Source organism: Lygodium microphyllum, chromosome 12, assembly GCF_053477565.2.
Source record: "Lygodium microphyllum isolate KBCC chromosome 12, Lygodium_microphyllum_v1.1.10, whole genome shotgun sequence".
NCBI classification, from domain to species: domain Eukaryota; kingdom Viridiplantae; phylum Streptophyta; class Polypodiopsida; order Schizaeales; family Lygodiaceae; genus Lygodium; species Lygodium microphyllum.
The window spans coordinates 96496823-96511652 of NC_141146.1; positions in this window are offsets into that span (position 1 = coordinate 96496823).

Sequence of the window (14830 nt, forward strand, 5' to 3'; positions counted from 1 at the left end):
TGTCAGACCATGCTCTAGGTGCTTGCTTCAAGCCATACAAGGCTTTCTTCAACCTGCAAACAAACTCAGGATGAACATCATGCACATAACCTGGTGGCTACTCCATATAGACCTCTTCTTGCAAATCACTATGCAAGAAGGCATTCTTTACATCCATCTGATGTAAAGACCATCCCTTTGATGCAGCCATAGCAATGACTACTCTTATAGTTTCCATCCTTGCAACTGGACTGAATGTTTCTTCATAGTCAATGCCATATGTTTGTGCATACCCCTTGACTACTAATCTTGCTTTGTATCTGTTCTCAGAACCATCTGCATTGTGCTTCACCTTATAAACCCACTTACAGCCAATTGCATTCTTACCTTTAGGCAAATGTACTAACTCCCATGTAGCATTTTCTTCCAAGGCATCCATTTCTTCATCCATGGCTTTCTCCCATTTTTCTTTTCCCATGGCTTGCTCAAAAGAAGTGGGTTCTGGTTCCTGTATCACTTTGACCATATATGCATAGTGAATGGCTGTAAATCCATCATATTTCACCCTATCCACAGGATATCTAGCTCTGGTAGACCTGCGCAAAGTAGGTTCACTCCCAGGTGCTCTCAAAACATCCCTGGTCTTCCTTACTCCAGGTGTAACAATAGAAGGAATACCCAACTCATCATCAATGCTTTGTTCTGAGCCACTGGATTCACCATCCACATAAGAGTGACCTGCATTCACATCAAACATGGGCTGATCTATCTTCTCTTTTCCTTTTCTTGATACCTGCATACCACTATCTGCATTGCTTTGAGAAGATTCTCCTGATCTCAATCTGCTTGTCCATGGCGAAGAATGTGAACCACTGCTAGAAGACGTTCCAGGTCCACTAATATTTTGTGACTGCTGCTGTGAATTCTGTGCAACATTACCATTTTGTGCATCTACATCATCAATCACATTTACTGGCTTATACCAGCTACTCATCTCATCAAAAACAACATCTCTGCTCACTGTAAACTTACGAGTAGAAGGGTTATAGCATCTATACCCTTTCTGCTGCAAAGAGTAACTAATAAAGATGCACTTCTCAGCTTTTGGATCCAACTTGGATCTCAACTCATTTGGCACATGTACATAGGCAATGCAACTAAAAATTTTCAAATGAGAAATATCTGGTTTCCTACCAGTATACCTCTCCTCTGGAGTCATCCCATGTATTGCTGCAGTGGGAGTCCTGTTCATTATGTAGACTGCTGTAGCAACTGCTTCAGCCCAATAAAAATCTGGCAAGTCTTTTTCATTGAGCATTGCACGAGATACCTCTCCAATATGCCTGTTTTTCCTTTCTGCAATTCCATTTTGTTGTGGGGTATAACTGCATGAATATTGCTGCTTTATGCCATGCTCCTGCAAGAACTTTGCAAACTCATTTGAGAGGTACTCTCCCCCTCCATCTGACCTTAGGCATTTTATTTGCAGACCTGTTTCTTTTTCAGCCATAGCTTTAAGGGTTTTGAAATGCCCAAAAACTTCACTTTTCTTTTTCATAAAATACACCCAAACTTTTCTGCTATAGTCATCAATAAAAGTGACAAAATAATGACAGCCTCCAAGAGATGCAACGTTAGTAGTCCACACATTAGAGTGGATTAATTCCAATGGCTTCTCACTCTCTTGAACATGTCTAGGAAATGGTTTCCTTGCCTGTTTTCCAAACTGACAGGCTTCACATACCTTATGCATTTTTGCAACCTTGAATTTTGGCAATCCTGCAACAATATTTTGGGCCTGCATTGATTTAAGTCGCTGTACATTAACATGACCAATGCGTTTATGCCAGATATCAATATCTGCAACTACACCGGTCCCATGTGCAAACATTGCTGCACTCAATTCAGACATGTCTGCATCCAACGTAAACATTCTGCCCTTCTTCTTTCCTTTTGCTATCAAGCGACCTTTATTTTTCATATCCTGAACAAAGCATCCATGAGGATTAAATCTGACCTGCAAGCCCTGCTCAACCATTTGACCGACAGAAACCAGATTTTTGGTGATATTCGGGACATGAAATACATCGGACAGGTATTTCTCTTTCCCATCCTGCATAGACAAGGGAATTTTTCCAATCTACACAATAGGATGTGCAGTATCATCACCAGTCTCCACAAATCCTGGTTTTTCCATTTTCCTTGCATCCTCCATCCATTTTGCATGACCTGTCATGTGGTTTGATGCACCTGAGTCAACATACCATACATCATTGCTTTCTTCTACGCTTGTCACAGAATTGTTCATGTGCTGCACCATGAACAAATGCTCATTTCTGTCATCACCCTGTCTGCTAGAAGATGCATAATTCCCTTGTTGCAGTTTTCCATTCATGATGTCATTCTACTTTTTATAGCAGTCTTTAGCCATATGACCCATTTTACCACAGTAGTAGCATTCAACATTACTGTTTGCATTTTGACCTCTTTGCCATCCACCACGACCTCTTTGGCTCCCCCTGCCTCTAGAGTTACCACGTCCTCCTCCATAGGACTGGTTTTCTTGAGTTTGCTGCATATTCTGATTTCTACCACGGCCTCCAAATCGGCCTCCTCTACCTCTGCATCTACCTCTTCCAGCATTTGAGTAGAAGACAGCTTCTTTTGAAGTTCCTCCTGAAGAAGATGCACCACCATTTCTCTATTCCTCAGAAATTAGAAGAGCAATCAACTCCTCAAAATTAGGAAATCTTTCACGAACTGAAGAGGATGTCCGAAACTGTGCATAATCCTTTCCTAGACCATTCAAGGTCACAGAAACCAAATCATCATCTTCCACTGGTGACCCAATGGAAGCAAGTGCATCTGCAATCTTCTTCACCTTCATGTGGTAGTCGTTGATGCTCATATTTTCTCTTTGCACATTGTGCAACTCTTGCTTGAGCTGCATTTTCCTGGCTTGCGTATTTGTGCTATACATTTTTGACAAAGTATCCCATGCCTCCTTTGGTGTACTTGCATCCTGAATATGCACAATCATAGAGTCTGAAATGCTGATAGATAGCCAATACATAACTTTCATGGCTCTCTCATGCCATGCTTTAAATGCCTGCATTTGCTGTTGATTGGGAACATCAAGAAGAACTAGTTCTTCTTCATTTCCTGCAGCAAATTCCCAATATCCTTTTCCCATAAGGAAATTCGTCATTCTAAACTTCCATGCTTGGAAGTTGTTCTTGTCAAGCTTTTCAGTGACAATCTGTGAAAGAGAATCAGATGCCGTTACAGAAGATTGCAAAATATTCTGTCACTGCAAAAACCACAGCTTCACCCTCACAAGGAAAAATCTGCAAAACTGGCGAAAGTGGTATTTGACCACACAGTCACTTCTTAGTGGCGATTTTGCATCAACAGGCAACAGGGATGATTCTGTAACTCCCAATGTCTCTACGCACAAGCATACAATGCAATTTTTACAGTAACTATTCACCGACCTGTAGAACAGTGGCTGCACAGCATAAAACTGGGCCTTTTCCTGAGTGCGTGCAGGAAATTTCCGCCTCCAAAACAGGCCCCGAAATGGCCTCAAATCAAAAAAACAAGGCCGCCAAGGGCTAAAGCCCTTGCCCGCAGCATATACTGCCCTCTTGCTTCACCGCGAAGGGCGTCTCAACCTGAGACAATGCACTCCTGCACTTTCCGGCTGTGCTACCTGCAGAGATCTGCTCCCAAAATAAAAAATGAAAGCAACACTGCTCCTCTTACCAGAACACCGCGAGCTTGGCTTGCTTTCTTGAGCTCCTTACCACGAACAAGGCTCTGATACCATGTCAAGATTGTGGGAGAGAAGGAAGGAGTCTCACTTGTAGCTTTCTTGCTTGCACAATGGGGGAATACACACAAGGGTGGAGGCTGAAAACAATTTTCCTCTTCTTAGTTGTGGAAGCCAAAAGAACTCTCATACAAAGAAATAGAAAAACCCTATATATGGGTCTCAAACCAAACTCAACTAACTAAGGTGGCATACTAACTGAGCCACGAACTAGAGTAGATAAGGATAGCTATCATGTAGCTATTATTCATGGGCGGTGTACCAACCACGTCTGCAACTGACAAGTCGGTGACATAAATACACAACGGTCACCCTGGCGTATCACAAGTGGAGCTCGATATCTCAACAGTGGTGCCCTAAAATTTATTCAAAAGTACCAGGACCTATAGTGACCCATCCACCAAGTGATACTCTATTGCACTTTATAGAGGAACCACTAGGTAAGAATCGTATGTGAACCCTTATGTCTCTTATGACGAGGAGGGCAACCCCATATTAATGGACTTTAGGCTTGTGTCGTAGGCAGAGGGAGAGATAGAGGCCTAGGAGAAGGTCAGAACCATGAGCCTATAACATGTTGGACATGTGGCCATCCATGGCATATCTCATCCCATTGCCCTAAAAAGGTTGCATCTAGGTTGCTAGGTTCAAGTAATGAAATATCGATTTGCTCCGTTTGGGCTTGTGTCATGACATTTATGGGGATGTGTGTGGCATTGTTGTCAAGTGACTCGACACAAAAGAGTCCAAGTAGCACAGTTGGCACAATTACCAAACTAGTCGAGGGTTTTCACCTAGGGCAATGGGCGAATAAGTGTGTGACTCAGGGTTTTCACCTAGGGCAATGGGCGAATAAATGTAGAGTCACACACTTATTCGCCCATTGCCCTAGGTGAAAACCCTCGACTAGTTTGGTAATTGTGCCAACTGTGCTACTTGGACTCTTTTGTGTCGAGTCGCTTGACAACAATGCCACACACATCCCCATAAATGTCATGACACAAGCCCAAACGGAGCAAATCGATATTTCATTACTTGAACCTAGCAACCTAGATGCAACCTTTATAGGGAAGAAGAGCCCACAAAGGACAAGAAAGAGGGTTGATGCAAAAATAATACTCAAAACAGAGAGTGCAACCACTTTAACAAAGGGAAGGCATGTTACTAATGCAGAAGGAGTACCACTTGCTCCTAAGATAAGGGAGAAGGAAAGTGCTATGGTTGGAGAATACCTTGACCCCAATCGACAACTAAAGGCTATGGATAAGGTCAAAGAATGGATAAAAGAAGCATAAGCTCACTTGCAAGGTGCTAAGCCTATCATTGAGGATGAGATCTATGAACTCTTGACCATGAGTCCACTAGTCTCTCCCACGTACTTAAGAGTAGAAGAGGCAACATCACCACATGCCTAGCCACAGTGGTAGAACATGGATGCCATGAATAGATGAACTGCTTGAGAGCATTGGAAGGAAGCCCATTAAGTAGAGGAGGGAAAGATGGTTGGCAATTTGCTCACCACACTTATATCAACTCTTGTAACATTGCCACTAGGAGAATTGCTTAGACAAAACCTTGCATTGTGGCAAGTGTTGAAGCAATGGGTAGAACAAACCAATAGACATGAACCACAAGACTTGCTCGACCACCATTGCACTGTGACACACATACCAATCCTAACACTGAACCCAATGTTTAAGTCCCCACAATTGAATGGATTTTGGGAAGGCACTAAGATGCATGAAGTCTTACATGTCATTGTCCTAGGAGATACAACGTGAAAGGGGATAGTAGACATAGGAGCAAGAGTTAGTGTACTTAGCCATACAACCCTGCAATCTTGGGGAAACCCACCGATAGAAACTTCATGGTTCAATGTCACTGTAGCTAATGGGATGAATATTAGACCCTTTGGAGTCTTGAAGGATTGGCCTTTAAAGATAGCAAAAATTTGATTCTTTGTGAACTTCATAGTCATGAAGGGAGTGGATTCTAATATCCTACTAGGCAGATCTTGGATGAGGAATGCTCAAGTGATAGAGGATTGGGATAATGGCCTAATATTCTTAGGCAATAGATCAAAAGCAGTTTGAGTAGACATGGACATTTGGAAAACCTCACCAGTGGACCTAGATACCATCTCTGCCAAAATGAAGGGTGACTCAAAGACATGAAGTGATTATGGACCTAGATGCCATCTCTAACATGCTAAAGGGCGATTCAAATGCCAAAAGCGATTATGGATCTCTAACTAGGTACATTCATTGTCCTAAGGATGAGTGCAAGTGGGTGCATGTGTTGTCAACCATTGAATTGCCATTCTTGGATGATGAGGATAAATATGAGCAAGCAAAAGACTTACCTAGCAAACCCAACAAAGCCACAGCTTCTAACCTACCCATAGTGCCCCCATGCATGATGGCTAGGACTTCCATCAGCGAATCACCTATCATGTCCCAACTAACAAATTGGAAATCCATAGATCCTCAAGTACCTATTGAGTGAGCTAGCTAGCGACCCAGCTAAAACCCTAAAGCTCCTCAATGATCTCATGGAGAGTAAGGAGTGGCAATGGACTAAGGTCCATGACTTAAAATTGTTATACAACTGGGCTCTCATTACAAGTGAGAAAAACCTTGAGGATAGGAACCTTGAAAACAATGCACAGTTTGAGTATCGAGATTTTGATGATGAGTACGAAGACTATTGTTCCATCAGTGAGGAAAGCAAAGAGGAAGTGGAAACCATAGAATATGACATGGATGGAAGAGTGATTAAGCAAGTCAGAGTAGGCTCTAAACTCCAAGAGGTCAATGCTTTCAGAGTGAATGAAGGAGTTGCTAAGGTAGATTGTGATCAAACTTGGCTAGAATACCTAGAGGTAGTAGATTATGAACAAGCGGGATTAGTCTAGCCTAGTGCCACATCATTTTTTGGAGTGGAGTCACCCTCAGAGCTATGACCACTAGGGGAGAGACAGTCTCATCTAGTGAGGATTGTGAGTACAAATCCAAGTTAGAGGTAAGCTCTGATAGACCCTGAAATGCCTCAACCACCTAGGACCAAATGCACTAAGGGGGACCTCCGAGTCCACCTAAGGTGCAAGAGGCTAAAGGAAGAGAGAAGGAAGCAATCAAAGTTTGCAGAAGAAGCTGGCTGATAGAAGAAACCCTAGGATTTGGCCAAGCGCTTCACAAAGTTTAAGAAGGGTAATCGATTAGTGGTGTTAGTAGGAGCCAAGTGGAAAGGACAGGCAAGTGAACCCATCAAAGGACTAGCCAAAGTTAAGGAAGTCAATTTGGCAAGGGAAGGGCACAAGCCTCGCCCTGTGTACATATTGGATGATCTAACTAAGGAGGAAGAGACTAATCTCATAAATCTCTTAAGGGAATTCTTTGACGTGTTTGCAATGTCCTTGTATGAGCTGAAATGAATAGATCCGAGTGTTGTGACTCATAATATTCCCATGACACCCAATATAGTACCACTTAAGTGATGACCATACTCAATGAATCCTAAGCATGCATGTGTAGTGAAGGAAGAGATTGATAAGCTACTAAATACATGATTAATTTATGAGATCAAGCACATGGAATGGGTATCACCCATAGTGATAGTCATGAAAAAGAATGGAAAGATTCAAGTGTGCATGAACTATAAAAAGGTCAACACAACTACAAAGAGAGACAACTACCAATTATCATACATTAAGCACGTGCTAGAGAGAGAGTGGCAAGAAAGGAAGCCTACAATTTCTTGGATGGCTTCTCAGGCTATAACTAAGTACAAGTCCATCTGGATGATAGGCACAAGAAGGTGGCATTTGCCACCGAATGGGGGTGTTTGCCTATATAGTTATGCCATTTGGACTTGACCAATGCCCTTACTACCTTCTAGCATCTCATATGTGCATCTTCAAGGACATGCTTAGAAAATGGTTGGAGGTATTCGTTGAATGACTTGTGCATCCAAACCAACTAGGAAGAGCACTTAGAAAATCTACGAATAGTCTTTGAAAAGTATAGGCAATATGGTCTCTCATTGAACCCCTTAAAGTGCTAGTTTTGGGTGAAGTATTGTTGCATTTTAGGGCACATTGTGTCAAGGAATGGGATAGCCATAGACTCCTCAAAGTCAGGGTAATTGTAGACCTTTCCCCTCTGACCAACTTCAAGGAAGTTCAATGCTTCTTAGGCCACACAGGGTACTACTGGTGGTTTGTATTGAACTACGTATTGATTGCAAGACCTTTGTACAATATATTGATAGTATTTGAGTGGATCAAAGAATACCAATAAGCCTACAAAAGGCTTAAATAGGATCTAGCTTTAGCTCCTATCTTAAGATTCCCAGATTGGTCCATTATCTTCCATGTGCACATTGATGCATCAAAGTTTGCAGTGGGGGTAGTGTTGTGTCAATCTCGTGAGCATAACCTTGATTATCCAGTGAACTTTGCTAGTAGACAACTCACTGATACAAAAATAAACTATTCCACAATAGAGAGGGAAGGGTTAGCCATGGTGTTTGCTGTAAAGGAGTTTAGACATTATCTTCTAGTGACACCCTTTACCTTCTTCGTGGAACATCAAGCATTGCTTTATCTTGTGAACAAACCCTATACAATAAGATGCATTGCTTGATGTTTACTTCTGCTGGCAAGTAGCACTATATGGAAAATCATATGTTCTGCATACCCATAGGTGAAGTGACTGGACATGGCATCATTGATGACCTACCAGATACACATCTTTTTAGAATATTCAACAACAAAAGAGACATTTTCAAAGCAGACCTCATAATGTATTGGGCAGATAATATAGTTTCACATCCTAGAGAATGGATTGCCGGAAAAGACCCATAGAAAAAGCTAGGTTAAAGAGACTAATTTTGAAGATCCAACCCTATCGGTTGATTGCATGTCAATTATATCGGATAGACAAGATAGACTTTTAGGGAGATGTTTATGTGAACACAACATGCACAATGTGCTCATGGAAGCACATGGTGGGATTACTGGAGGACATTTCAATGGAGACACCACCATGCGCAAGAGGTGTTCTAGTCTCAACTATGGAGGCCTATTGTTGAGAGTGGAAAAAGACTGAATTTTTTACTGATTTTTGTTGTTTTTGAGGACTGAATGATTGATTTTTGATGGATTTAGAGTGATGTATGGTTGTTAATAGAAGTGTGTGAGAGTGTTTTGGATGATATTGATTATGTTTTGGAAGATCATGATGATTCTCAGTAGAGATATGAAGCTCTATGATGTTCCGATAGGTTCTGTATACCTTCTGTATAGCTTCTGTTTTGTTATGATTTTCTTTTGTATGAAGCATGGATTGATGATTGATGAAGATTGAAATCTTTTGAAAGCCTATTGAATAGTTTTTGATAGTTTGGAATGGCTTTAGTATGAGTTATGAGGTTCTGATGACCTTCTGTAACCCTTTGTAAACCTTCTGTAGAGCCTTTGTCTCTGCTCTGTGATTATTCTGTATCTGCTTTGGTATTGAACTGTACTGTTCTATAGATCTTTTGTAATTTTTTTGTAGAAATTATGTATGACTTTGGAAAATTTTTCTAACTTTTGGAAAGGATGAATCTAAGTTCAAAAGAGTTAAAACAAATGGAAGAAGTAACTGCTGAAGGTTGAAGAGAAGACTGAGTGATAGTGATAGTAGTGAGCTATGAAGAGACACTGTAATGGCTCTGGTACCTCTTCACATCAAACATACCTCTTGGGAGGTGAATCCACGACCTAAGAAGGATTATTGAGAGTTATTATGAGAGTATTGTAGTGAGGAGATGATGTACTATTGAGAGAGAGAGAGAGAGAGAGAGAGAGAGAGAGAGAGAGAGAGAGAGAGAGAGAGAGAGAGAGAGAGAGAGAGAGAGAGAGAGAGAGAGAGAGAAAGAGCCAAAGATAGCCAATTCTATCAAAACAGTGTAACTGTATATGAAAATTTGAGAGTGAGAACTATGAAGACATTGAAGATGAATACTATGTGATTGATTCCATTAAAAGATGGTGTATTCTTTTATGTTCTTTATTCTATTGATGGATTCTATAAAGATGTTGAAGATTATGGTTGATTCTATCAAATCCGTGGGAGATATCTACTATGATGCTGCGTGAAGAATTACTGTTTTCTTTGTTTTGATTATCAAAAGAATGAAATAAAAGCTTGTTAATGTTACAAGATATATTTTCTTGCAGTAGAATCCCCTTTTCTTTGGTGTTCCTCTTGGGGCTCCATGTTTTTGGTGCGCAGTCAGGGAAGCTTGCCATCAACAAGCATCAGAAGAGGCTGAAAATGAAGGAAATGGCATTGCCAAGAAGAGGAGAATTCAATGGATGTTTGCAAAGTTCCTTCTTCCACTGAAGAGTTAGAGATTCTCATTATCAAAGCCACTTTCCACAACAAGTTCATCCCACAATGGCGGAAGCATATTACTATCATGATGCATGCTCTATGTGGTGGACTGTTTCCTCTTCCTGTTGAAGCAGCAGAAACTTGCATCTTGGTGGAAAATTGTTTGGGAACAAACTGAAGAGCAAAAACAAAGAGAATGACCATCCATGGAAGATTTGGCATTCATTGAGAAGTTTCTAGACATCATCAAGTGGGAGATTGTGAAGAAGCTCTAGGAGTCATGGTCTGTGGAGGTTCACGAAAACAAGAAGGAAAAGAGTTGGAATTTGTTCGTGGACGCTCAACAGCAAGATACGTGGGATGCTTGGTGCACTGATAATCTTTTGTTTGTTGAATTAGCAACCCACTGGAAGTTGGTAGACAGAGTGTTTTTCACAACGTACATTGTTGAAACCCTCAGAAGCTAGCATTATGATAATGGCACAACAACGATCCTAAGAAGAATGAGTTTTGATACTTTTAGAACGGAATATTTCCCCCTCTGTAGTGGTTTGAAAGCCGAATTCAGAGATGTTGAAAAGAAGTAAGTAGAAGAGATGTTAGCTAGAGAATCCCTCAGAGACTGAAGCCCTCTCTGATACTATCCTGTTGAGTACAGACCAACTGGTTGGAGCCAACCCCTTGATGAATGACGCAATCAAGAGGCAAGCATTAGAACGAGTCCAGAGGTACGTGAGAAGGGAGAAGGCAAAAATCAAAGTTGAGAACGAGCTCATAGCAAAAGCTTCCTTTGACACCCTAAAAGCACTCTTTACAGAAGTTCCCATGGCAACTCAAGGTCCCCTTCCTAGTCAGATTCGTCCTAGAAATATTGATGACATGCCAACAAATGTAGTCCCATTGCCAATTTTTAAGGGAGAGTACAATGAAGACCCTGATCTTCATGTAGGAGAATTCATGGTAGCATATGTGGCTAACAATGCCAGGACCCCTGAGCATTGGTTAGCGATATTTTCGACCACTTTCAAAGGTGCGGTATTTCAGTGGTATGAGAGACAAGCAACATGAACTTTTGGCACTTGGGATGACCTGAAGTTGGCTTTCCTCACTAAATTCAGGCATGAAGGTTTTGAAGAGCGAATGCAAGAGGAGTTTATGAACCTAAGTCGGTTCTCTAGAGAAAGAGTAGAAGCTTATGTCTCGTAAATGGAATCCATCCTGAAGAGATGGACCTAACCATCATTTGGACAAAGGTATCCAGAAAGGAGTGTTTCTCAGAGGCCTACAACCAGAAGTTTGCAAGTTTGTGGAATTGAGAAGATCAGTCAATCTGCAAGCTGCAGTGGAAGGTGCAAGATTGTATGACGAAATTGAAGCAAGGTTGTCAATGACGCCAGGAAGAGGAGTCTTACCTCCTCCTATGTCAAGAATGGTATACCCACCAAATGCAATTCCAAGGACAGTTTCCTGCCCCTATTCCTAGATGCAAACAATGCCGCAGTATAATGTGCCTAATCCACTGTGGTCGCCACAGACAATAGTGCCTCAAATGATGGTTCAACCACAACAACAATGGCCTCAAACCGTTCCTCCAATGGCGACTCAACAACAGTGGAATCCTACCAACTGGAATCAACAACCCCAAGTCTCAATAGGAGCTCTGAATTAGAACCAGAACGGAGGACATTTTGGATCAACCCAACCAATGTATGCAGTAATTACAGAAGCTTCCCAAAACCCTATTACAAGTACTTCAAGAGGTGAAAATCTAAAGGACTACTTATCTAACTCAGTTTCAAGTATCAAGAAAGAGCTTATGGATGTGATTACAGAGCAGCTACAGACACTGAAGGTGAATACCGCCAATATATCCACCCCTACGAGACTTGGAAGAGATGTAATGCACTCTAATACATGGTGCGGAAAGTGTCATCAAGCAGGACATTTAGCCACTAAATGTACTCAAAAACCAACCATTCCTGGAGCCTTATGTTCCTACTGTTTGTGGAAGAACCATACAGAGGATATTTGCTCTCTAAAAGAGATTCATGAACGAAGACAGAAGGATGAAAATGCATGATTCAACTTGCTAGAATCCAAAATGACAACACAGGATATTGGACCAAAGCCTAGGGAATTTGATCCTAATTTCGGTCCAAGGAGGCTTTCCTCTTGAAGCTATAGAGGACGACAGTTTGACAGTTGTCAGAGATCAGAGGTGGAATGTTATAGGTGTGGAGAAAAGGGTCATATCTCCCCAAATTGTCCAAACCCTAGACGATTTGTGGATTACAAGCCCTTATGCAGCCGATGCAAAGGAGAAGGTTACACTACATAGGACTATCCGAGTCCAGCCCCTGTAAAGCCCAATGGCACTGATAGCCAATAGAAGGTACAAGAGCCTGCCTCTAATTTGGTAGAGTTGGAAGTTGCCGCTGTCACACACACCAAGAAGAAGGAACTAGTTGTTCAGAACGAAAATAACTCTCTTGCCAAGACTGTGAAGTTCAACCTGCCAACAGAGGGACAGAGCAGTACAGAACAGAACAGTGCAGTACATAACACTGTAGTGCCACAGAGAGTTACAGAGACAGTCCTAGAGGCAAGACCAGAGGCCCAGGAGATAGATGATACAGAAGCACCTCCAGAAACAGAGGAAGTCCCGATGCTGCAATTACTAGTAGTACAAAACAGAACACCAGAGGCCCAAGACATAGATGATACAGAAGCACCTCTAGAAACAGAGGAAGTGCCGATGCTGCAATTACTAGAAGAAAAAGGAAAGATGAAAATGGGTGTAGCCCCATTTCCCAGCCTGCTGGAGAAGCCTGTGGATCCTATCAAAGATTATGACTTGGTCAAAGACCTAGACACTTTTAAACCTAACTTAACATTCTGACAGTTATTGATGTTGTCTCCCAGCTGCCAAAAGAAATTCAAAAGCATCTTGACAAGAAGATGTGGACTAAGGATCGCTTCTTCAACAGCGACCAAGACCAATAAGGCCTCGGAGCCTGTAAAGGAAGTAGATGTGGCTAACTTCTTCCTAGATTCTCGAACCCCAGAGATTAGTGTATGGATTAAAGGGTGCTTTATTTCAGATGCATTGATTGATGGAGGCTCATTAGTAAACATAATGACAGATATGACAATGAAGGACTTAGAGTTGCAAGGAATTCAACCTACATAGTGGCTTATCAGATTGGCAAACCAAAGCAGAATCAAATTGTTGGGCATTCTCCCATACATCAAAACAACCCTTGCAGGAAGAGACTATTGGCTGACATATCTAGTGGTCAAACCAAATTCTTATGGGACCTCATACCCTATGTTGTTGGGAAGACCTTGGCTTTTTGAAGCAAAAGCCATGACGGATTGGTTCAAAGGAACCCTAACCCTAGGCAGAGGACCCAACAAAGTGGTGTTAAAGTTGTATGGATCGCAAAAAGGCAATGGATCCACATCCATTGAAGTCATAACTGACTCCTCCAACGAGGTAACAGATGGTACATCAGGAGACGAAGAGGCTGTTAAACAGATTTTTCCCAAGAAAACAGAGGCATAGTCCCTAACAGTGGGCACTGTAAGCCAACTACCAAGGGAAGTAAAGTCCTTGTCCATGGGAGAATACCTCCTGCCTCAACTTGAATTGACTTCTGAAATCACCTCTAACAGTGAAATAGAAGCATGGATGTACTGTTCTCCCTATTACATGACAGTCACAAAGATAGAACAGAGACAGAGCAGAGACAGAAGCTGTAATAGATACAGAGTCAGAGCAGATGCAGAACAAAGACAGAGCAGAGATAGAGACAAAAGCAAAAGCAAAAGAATATGCAGAGGCAGAGGATATGTTCTTCTCCTATAGAGCCTCTACAGAAGCAGAGACAGAGCCTCCATAGGAAGAGGATAAGAATGAGAAGGAAGAAAATGAAGCAGGTTATGAAAATGCAGATGAAGAATTTCCTCTGATAGCAGATGATCTTGTTGATGTCTCTACAGAGACCTCAGAAGCTGAAGATCTCCGGGTACTGGATGGAATGACCATGGTTCCATTTGGATTGATCAATGGACTACAAAGTATGCAGAATCTGTATAAGCAATGGATTAAAAGCATAAAAATTAAGGTCACCAATGGCTCTTGTCGCCCTAACTGTTTAGTCCAGAGAAAAGATGATGATGATGCCCTCTCTCAACAGAAGCCAAAGCCCTCAGAGCCACGGCCTCTAGAAGGTCCGTGCTATGTGACATTCTTGGATGCATCCTTTGAAGATGAATCCCTAAGTCCAAAAGAAATCACCACTCAAACATAAGCAAACAAAGCTCTGATACCCTTCCAACAAGCTCAACAGACGAATGACTCATCTGTTCAGAAGGAGGACACTGGTTCTAGTGGAACATCAGATGAGGACACAACTTCCTTGAAAGAGTCAGATCTCTATCTGGAAGCAATCCGTGGGACGTTTATTCGTAAGGTAGAAGGTGAAAAACAAGTAACGTTCTTGGATATTGATGGTACTAAACGTCACCTGAAAGTGGGCCTCAATCTTCCAGAAGAAGAACTAGTGGTCCTGCGAGACTTATTAAAGGAGAACTTAGATGTGTTTGCTTGGTCATATAAAGATCTAAAGGGGATTGA